Genomic DNA, 7711 nt, shown 5'->3' on the forward strand with positions numbered 1-7711 from the left:
TTATAAGATTGTGAGGTTTGAGTTAATTTATTATTTTTGAGAATGTAAGTACTCGTTAAAGGACCAAGAGAATTGTTTATGTATTTATTTTATTTTTTTATTTATTAATAAAATGATTGTCGGATATTTTTCCAACACTCTCATCATATTAAAATAATAAATTTAAATCTAACTTAATGTTGGAAAATAGAAGACTCGATAAAATATTATTTACCTTACCTAAATTTCAAATTTGAATCAAAATTAAATTTGAGTATGTATATTCGTAAAATTTGAATTAAATAGTTATTTGAACACTACATACGTCATGTGATTCATCAATAAAGGAAATAGTTTCTAAAATAATTCATTTAAAATAAAAAAGTCTATGATAATTCATTTAGGAGTGGATGTTTTGCTTCAAAATGAATTAATCTAATACATGTTTATATTATATTATTTTATATATAACATAGCTTTTTTTTTTGCAAAAAAAAAAAAAACTGGAAATTCTTATATAAATCTACTTAACATAAAACAAAATTGAACGATCTACTTAAACATAAAACAAAATTGAACGCTACCTGGTGTCTAAAAGAGCTTATAATAGAGAATGATTTGATCGCATAAAAATAACTTTTGTTTTGCATAAGTTTTTTTTTTCATAGTATTTTAATAATTTTTGGGATAGTTAATTAATTTTTTTTATTTTTTATATAAATATGTTTTTTGTTCAGTACAATTGTTGAGTTTTTGGTATATTTCTAAAAAGATTGTTTGTTTTTCACCCTACAAAAGATGGTTCTTAATCCTTATAGTAAATTTTGATTTTAATTCTTATTAATTTATTTTCTTCAATTTTTACCCGTTCAAAGTTTTAAAACATAACTTTTAGTCTTTAATGCTTATTTGAAAAAAAAAACAAATAATATTCATTTATATGAGGAGTTTTTTTAGATCTTCCATGTTAATGTTATACCACAATGCTAATAGGTGTCACTCAAAATTATAGCTTGATTTTTTTTTCAACGAATAAGTATCTAACTATTGTCACAAATATTAAGAGTAAAAAATGTATTTTAATGTTAGAGAGATAAAAGAAACAAAAGAAAAATATTTATTGAAATGAATTTTATGCTGAAATTTATAACAAAATTAATAAACAACAATATTATATTATTTGAATAAATATTTAATTGCATGTAAGATATGAAATTTTATTAAAAATATGAATTTTAAAATAGATAAAGAATGAAAAAAAAAACATTTGTAAAAATTGAAAAGTTCATTTTATTAGAAATTATATCTATTTAGAACTTCATTTTCTATACTTACAAAATTGAAATAATCTTTTATAAGCATACTATGTATACCTGAGGAGGCGATGGCAGAGGGATAAGATAGAGGCTTGAGAGTGGAGATAATGAGACAATTTTCTCTCCTTTATGTGATTATGCTAAAAAACAATGAAGGTTGTCCAAGTGTTAATGTGTGATGTTGATGCATGAAGTTTTAATACGTGAGACCAACGACCATAAGATATATCGCTCACATGACAATGTGGCCACCTATGTGTTGAACAAACAGTGTTGAAACTTGTTGGAGATGAGACATACTTGGAGTTGTACTATGGTATGAAGAAGCATAGTATTAAATATGAAATTAATAAGAAAATGAGATATCAAATGTTTGAGTGAAGGTCTAATCACACATATTAATACATCAAATAATGAGAAGACAAAAGAGGTTATGTATACTAGACCATTACAAAGTAAGTGCAAGAAACCATCCCAACATATAGGAAGTTTAAGAAGATTTCAATATATGCATTTATTAGGTTAGATGTAGGGATGACAACACTGCGGGCAAGCAAGACGGGTTGTGCTATCTCATATTCATTCCCGTACATCATCATCCTTATACCCAAATCCAATGGGTATCATACTTTTGTTTCATCCTCATCCTCATCAGGTAACAAGTATAATCTCGTACCCATACTCGTACCTATTTTCTTATAATTCAATATTAATTTTAATTAATTTTTATAAAATAATAAAAATTATGTAAAGAAAACATAATATTATCAAATATTCAATATTAGGAGGATGATTGTTTCTTCAATATCAAATACTTTGAAATAAATTATAATTGTTTACATTTTAGATTAGAATACCAAATAAATTTTATGAAAACCAAAACATTTATTAAATTTGCAAACATTAATGAAACCTGATTGATAAAATTTAAAAACCTTTTTAAAAAATATAAAAGGAAAACAAATATTCAAATTAAAATATATTTTAAATGTTTGTTTACTTCAATTTTTTAAATTCTAATAAATCTCTTTTTTATACACTAATAAAAGTTATAATACATTACTTAATCAAAGTGACGCAAAGAATAAATAATAAACATAATAATAAAATTTTGACATAGATCTTGTATCTTTTGAACTCCAATTGGATGGTGATAAAAAAATATTCATAACAATTACATTAAATTTTTATATTGTAGTAAATAAAATTTATTTACACAATTATAGTGAAAAAATTACAGTATGATTGATCATGAGTTAGAAAATAAAAAAGAAGTTAGATAAAATATATCGAAATAGTATTCTACAAGATTAAAATAAACAACAAATAAAAATATAAAAAAATTAACAAATGTGTGTCTTATAAATAATTTGAGAGACTATTAAGAGAAATCGCACAAAGAAAAACAAATGTATAATTAAGGGTATGATAAGATAAAAAATAACTTAGAGATCTAAGAAAATTTTTCAAATATCAACATATATACTCAATGGTTGAGAAATAACGAAAATATTTTTAGCGAAACAAAAGAATTCTTCAAATGAAACAAAAATGAATAATAATAAGTAAATAATATTTTTTTTTATATTACTAGTAAATGAAAGGTTTATGCTATTAAACACTTAAATTGAGAGTATTAAACATTCTCATGTGAAAGAAAAATATATAATAAATAAAAATTTTAAAAAATACTAGAAATATTCAAATGTGAGACATAAAATTTTTTTAATTGACATAAATCATTTTAACATAATTACATAAAGATTATAATAAGATGAAAAATATATTGGATATGTGAATGAATTTCATGACAAACCAAATAATTAGAAAAAATAAAAAATAGAAAGTATATATATATATATATATATATATATATATATATATATATATATATATATATATATATATATATATAGGGTTACTTAATTAATTGTGAATATTTTAATAATTTAAATGGAGAAGGAGATGTGGCGGGGACGGATATTATTGTGGGGATATGTATATTCTCATACTCAATTAAAAAAAGTTGGGGATTCTCCATACCCATATCCAATCAATGCGGGATTCTCCATCAAAACGGGAACGAGTTCGAACAATATTCACGAGATAGGTTTATTTGTCGTCTCTAATTGGATGCTAATTTCTCATGAAACATGTTTAATACAAAGTCTTTTAGAATATGTTCAATTTGACAAACTATTATTAATCATTAAAATACAATCAAGATTCGGTTTATTATCATATTGTTTCTCAATAATTTTGATTTGATACTATTTTCAATGTTAATGGGTGAACCAAATCAATTCGAAGCGGATTCTTTCGTAACAAGTTAACAAACTTATGTATGTGGATAGCTATGAATAAAGGTGACCAAGGGTATTGATGTATGGCAGTAGGCCAAGTATCGCATGTGATTAAGTCGATTGAACTTCAAGGATGGAATAAGGTGATGTGAATTGACAACTAACATGTTTTAGTTCGAGACTTGAGTTTATATGAGATCTTGGTAAAAAAAAAAACCTACAAGATGTAATAGAGAGCATATGGAAAGTGAGTCAGTATATCAGATACAAATTGGTTGGTGGGACATAAAGGATCCTTCAAGCTTCAGGTTGGGTTGAATCCAAAGTTCATTAGATGTAGTGCATTAACTATATCTAGTGACTTCCTGAACTTGATTAAGGAGAGGCAAGCAGCGAATGATAGTTTACAGAAGGTGAAAGAACAGCTTGGATCAGATAAGGCTAATGAGTTTGCCTTGGGTGATGATGGCGTGTTGAGATTCAGAGGCCTTATCTGTGTGTTTGGTGATGCTGAGGTGAGAAGGTTGATTCTTAAGGAAGGGCAGAAGAGTCGTCTTAGTTTGTACCCTGGCATGACTAAGATGTACCAAGACCTCAAGAAAACCTTCTGGTGGCAAGGTATGAAGAAGGACGTTGCCCAGTTTCTATCTGCATGTTTGACTTGCCAAAAGGCGAAGGTGGAGCATCAGAGACCCGGTGGGACGCTCCAACCGTTGGATATTTCGATGTAGAAGTGGGATAGCATAGCTATGGATTTTGTTACCCATTTGCCACGAACCGTGAGAGGTCATGATGATATATAGGTTGTGGTAGACAGGTTGACTAAGAGTGCCCACTTCTTGGAGGTGAATATCAAGATGTCTATGGCCAAGTTGACTCAGCTCTACATCAAGGAGATAGTGAGACTACATGGTGTACCAAGTAACATAGTGTCTGACAGAGACCCCCGATTTACTTCTAGGTTCTGACAGACACTGCAGGATGCTTTGGGGAGCAGGTTGAGGATGAGTTTTGCTGCTTATCATCCTCAAACAGATGGGCAATCAGAGAGGGTGATTCAGTCCTTGGAGGACTTGTTGAGGACGTGCATCTTGGATCATCTGGATCGTTGGGATGAAGTGTTACCACTGGTGGAGTTTACCTATAACAATAGTTATCAGGCGAGTATCGGGATGGCGCCTTATGAGACTTTGTACGAGAAAAGGTGTAAGACTCCCTTGTGTTGGTATCAGGACGGTGAATCAGTTTTGGTTGGACCTGAGCTGTTGCAACAAACCACGGAGAAGGTGCAATTGGTGAGAGATAGGTTGCAAGCATCTCAGAGTATGCAGAAAGCTTATGCAGATCGGCGGAGGAGACCCTTAGAGTTTGCAACTAGGGATCATGTTTTCTTAAGGGTGACCCGAACCACTTGTGTGGGAAGGGCTATTAGCTCAAAGAAGCTTTCTCCTAAATTCTTGGGTCCATATGAGATCTTTAGGAGGATGAGACTTGTGGCTTATGAGATTACATTGCCAACCTAGTTGGCTAATCTCCACCCAGTTTTCCATGTTTCCCAACTACAAAAGTATGTGTTTGACCCGTCACATGTGTTGGAGGCTGAAGATGTGCAAGTCAGGGAGGATCTCAGAGCGGAGGTACAACCAGTGGCTATAGTAGATCGCCAAGTTAGGGAACAGAAGGGGAGAGCCACCAGTCTTGTTAAGGTCAGTTGGGACCGGAGGATAGGTGACTCTACTTGGGAGCTAGAGGAGGACATGGGGAGGTCATATCCACATCTTTTCTAGTAAGTCTTATTTTTCGAGGACGAAAAACTTTTGTTGTTAGGGAGATTGTAAACCCCTTTTTCCTTTAAGCTTTATAGGTGTTTGGGCCTAGCCTGTCGTGGGCCTAAGGCCAGCCTAGTAAGGGGACCAATACCTATTTTCAGCCCCTAACCCCCATGCATTCTGTCTCATTTGCAGAAATCAGATTCTCCCTCCCCTTTTCTTTCCTCCAGTAAAAGTTCTGCTAGGACACAAAGATTCACTCCTCTCCAAGCTAGCTAAGAGCATTATACCTCCAAGTAAGTCGAACTTTGAAGCTCCTTGGTCCTTTCTTCACATTTTTACCGTTTGGGTATATTGTTCTGGTTAGGGTTTAACCTTTTACGTACGTTTTGATCTGTTGTTCACATTTCCAGCTCACTGTTTGAATTCTTAGAGCTGTGGTACCCCTTGGTTTCGTACCTGGTGGCGTTTGCTAGCATCTAAGAAGGTAAGGGAAGCTAGGTTCTTTTTCGCGTTTTTGAAATATGTGGTTTGTTTTCGTTTCTGTTTTATGCTTAAATGATTGGAAAACGTTAGTTTTGGTATCTTTCTGAGTTAGGGGTTCAAATATTCATGAAACTGTGATGTTTGACGTCTTTTCTCGTATTCTGATGCGTCGCATAGTCGCTGGGCGAGTTCCTTGACTCGTTGGACGACTGTGTATTTTTCTGATATGGGCAGTTTTAGTAAAATTGACTTTTCTGACTCATTAACCGTTGGATTGAGCTCAAATTTTGACATTTGGTTAATAACATGCTATTTTATGGTTTGACCGGTTGGATCGTCGATTAGATGTCTGTAGCTTGAGACATGTGTCATGCATTACTGCAGCGATTTTGGTTTTGTGATAATAAATTTTCTTAGGAATTTTGGTATAAGAATTATGGTTGTGTGTTGTGCTTGATTGTATGGAATTGCAGGTACTTAAATGTTGGCACTCATTTATTTGGGATAAATATTATTTTGTGATATATGTATGTCCTGGTATGCATTTATAAAGTATGAAATTAAATGAAATCTTGTTGTGTTGAGTATGAAATGGAAAACATGACTTGTTTGATTGGTGGTGGATTGGCATGAGACTTGAATGATTGAGATGGCATGTGGAAATTGTTGGTAAAAGAGTTTCAAGGAAACTCTTGGTGATGGTGGTTAGTGTATACCTTGATATAGGAGATGTCTAGATAAAGGAAGGTATCCTGAACTCTAAAAATTATTCACGCTCACATAGAGTAGAATAATTTATGTGGTGAGAGTGGCAGGAGGTCCTAGTCTTGGGACATATTGGGCCCAAGACATTAGAGGATTAACTATGTGTGTGGTTGGGTGATAACCCCTTGCGTCTAGACTCTGCAGAGTTTAGAAGCCAGCACAGGCACATACTTCCTTTAGAATTCTATATCAAGAGTATGATCCAGATATTGAGTTAGAGAGTCCTTTAATTGTTTGCTTTCACATGTTTGGTTGCTTACTGCTTTGCTTGTCTATAACCTGTTTTATAATATGCTTGCTCAATAACATGTTAAATATTTTACTCTAGCTTACCCTTTCTCTTTGTGTCTATTCTCTTCTTTGGCTTTTTCCTTTTGCGATGATCACCAAATCCTTGGTGTGATCAGATGTGGAGACTCTTGGTGATCGTGATGTTGGCGGGAAGGCTGCGATGTAGTTAGGCCTCCTAGGTCCTTTATTGCTCATTGTTGAGCATTTCTTCTTGGGTAATGTTATTTTGTAGTTTCTTGCTCTTTGAGCAAATTTCCAGTTTAATCTAATCTGTGTTTAGATTCTTTTCATGGCATTGTGTTGTGTCTTTGGACTTCCATTCCAGTATAATTTGGGATAACTATAAAAGGTTAATTCTAATATACTTTATGCCGGTGCTCTATTTTATACTATAAACATGAGGCGTTCTATAAATTAGAATTATTCTACTAAATTGGGACGTTACAATAGATAAAGAAGAAAGTGGAGATAAAAGTTTTGCAATGTAAATTACAATAAAATAAATTGCAAAGTGTAGAACAATAACCGATAAAGTAAATTAAGGAAAGAGTGATCCAAATTACTTCAAGCAACACTGAATCAACCGTTTTTTTTGTTCATGGTATTATGTGAGACTTTTGAAATTGTATCCATAATTTATCACCCTTAAATTATATTAAACTATCTATTTATATTTTTCCCTTTTTTCTGACAATTACACTATAAATATAATAAAAGAAAATTTACATAGAATGAAATAACTTTCTTAAACTATCCATGAGGTATTATTTATCCTTAGTGAAAAAATCCATCGTCCTGTGCT

At 31.8% G+C, this 7711-nt stretch overlaps 1 long non-coding RNA gene across 1 annotated transcript; it reads left to right on the plus strand.

The window, feature by feature from the left end:
- Nucleotides 1–5642: 5642 nt before the first annotated feature.
- Nucleotides 5643–7111, plus strand: LOC114190084. The gene is made up of 3 exons (XR_003605765.1): nucleotides 5643–5663; nucleotides 5781–5854; nucleotides 7026–7111. It is a non-coding gene; the product is annotated as an uncharacterized LOC114190084 (long non-coding RNA).
- Nucleotides 7112–7711: the final 600 nt, after the last annotated feature.

Source organism: Vigna unguiculata, chromosome 7 (genome assembly GCF_004118075.2).
Source record: "Vigna unguiculata cultivar IT97K-499-35 chromosome 7, ASM411807v1, whole genome shotgun sequence".
Lineage (NCBI taxonomy): Eukaryota > Viridiplantae > Streptophyta > Magnoliopsida > Fabales > Fabaceae > Vigna > Vigna unguiculata.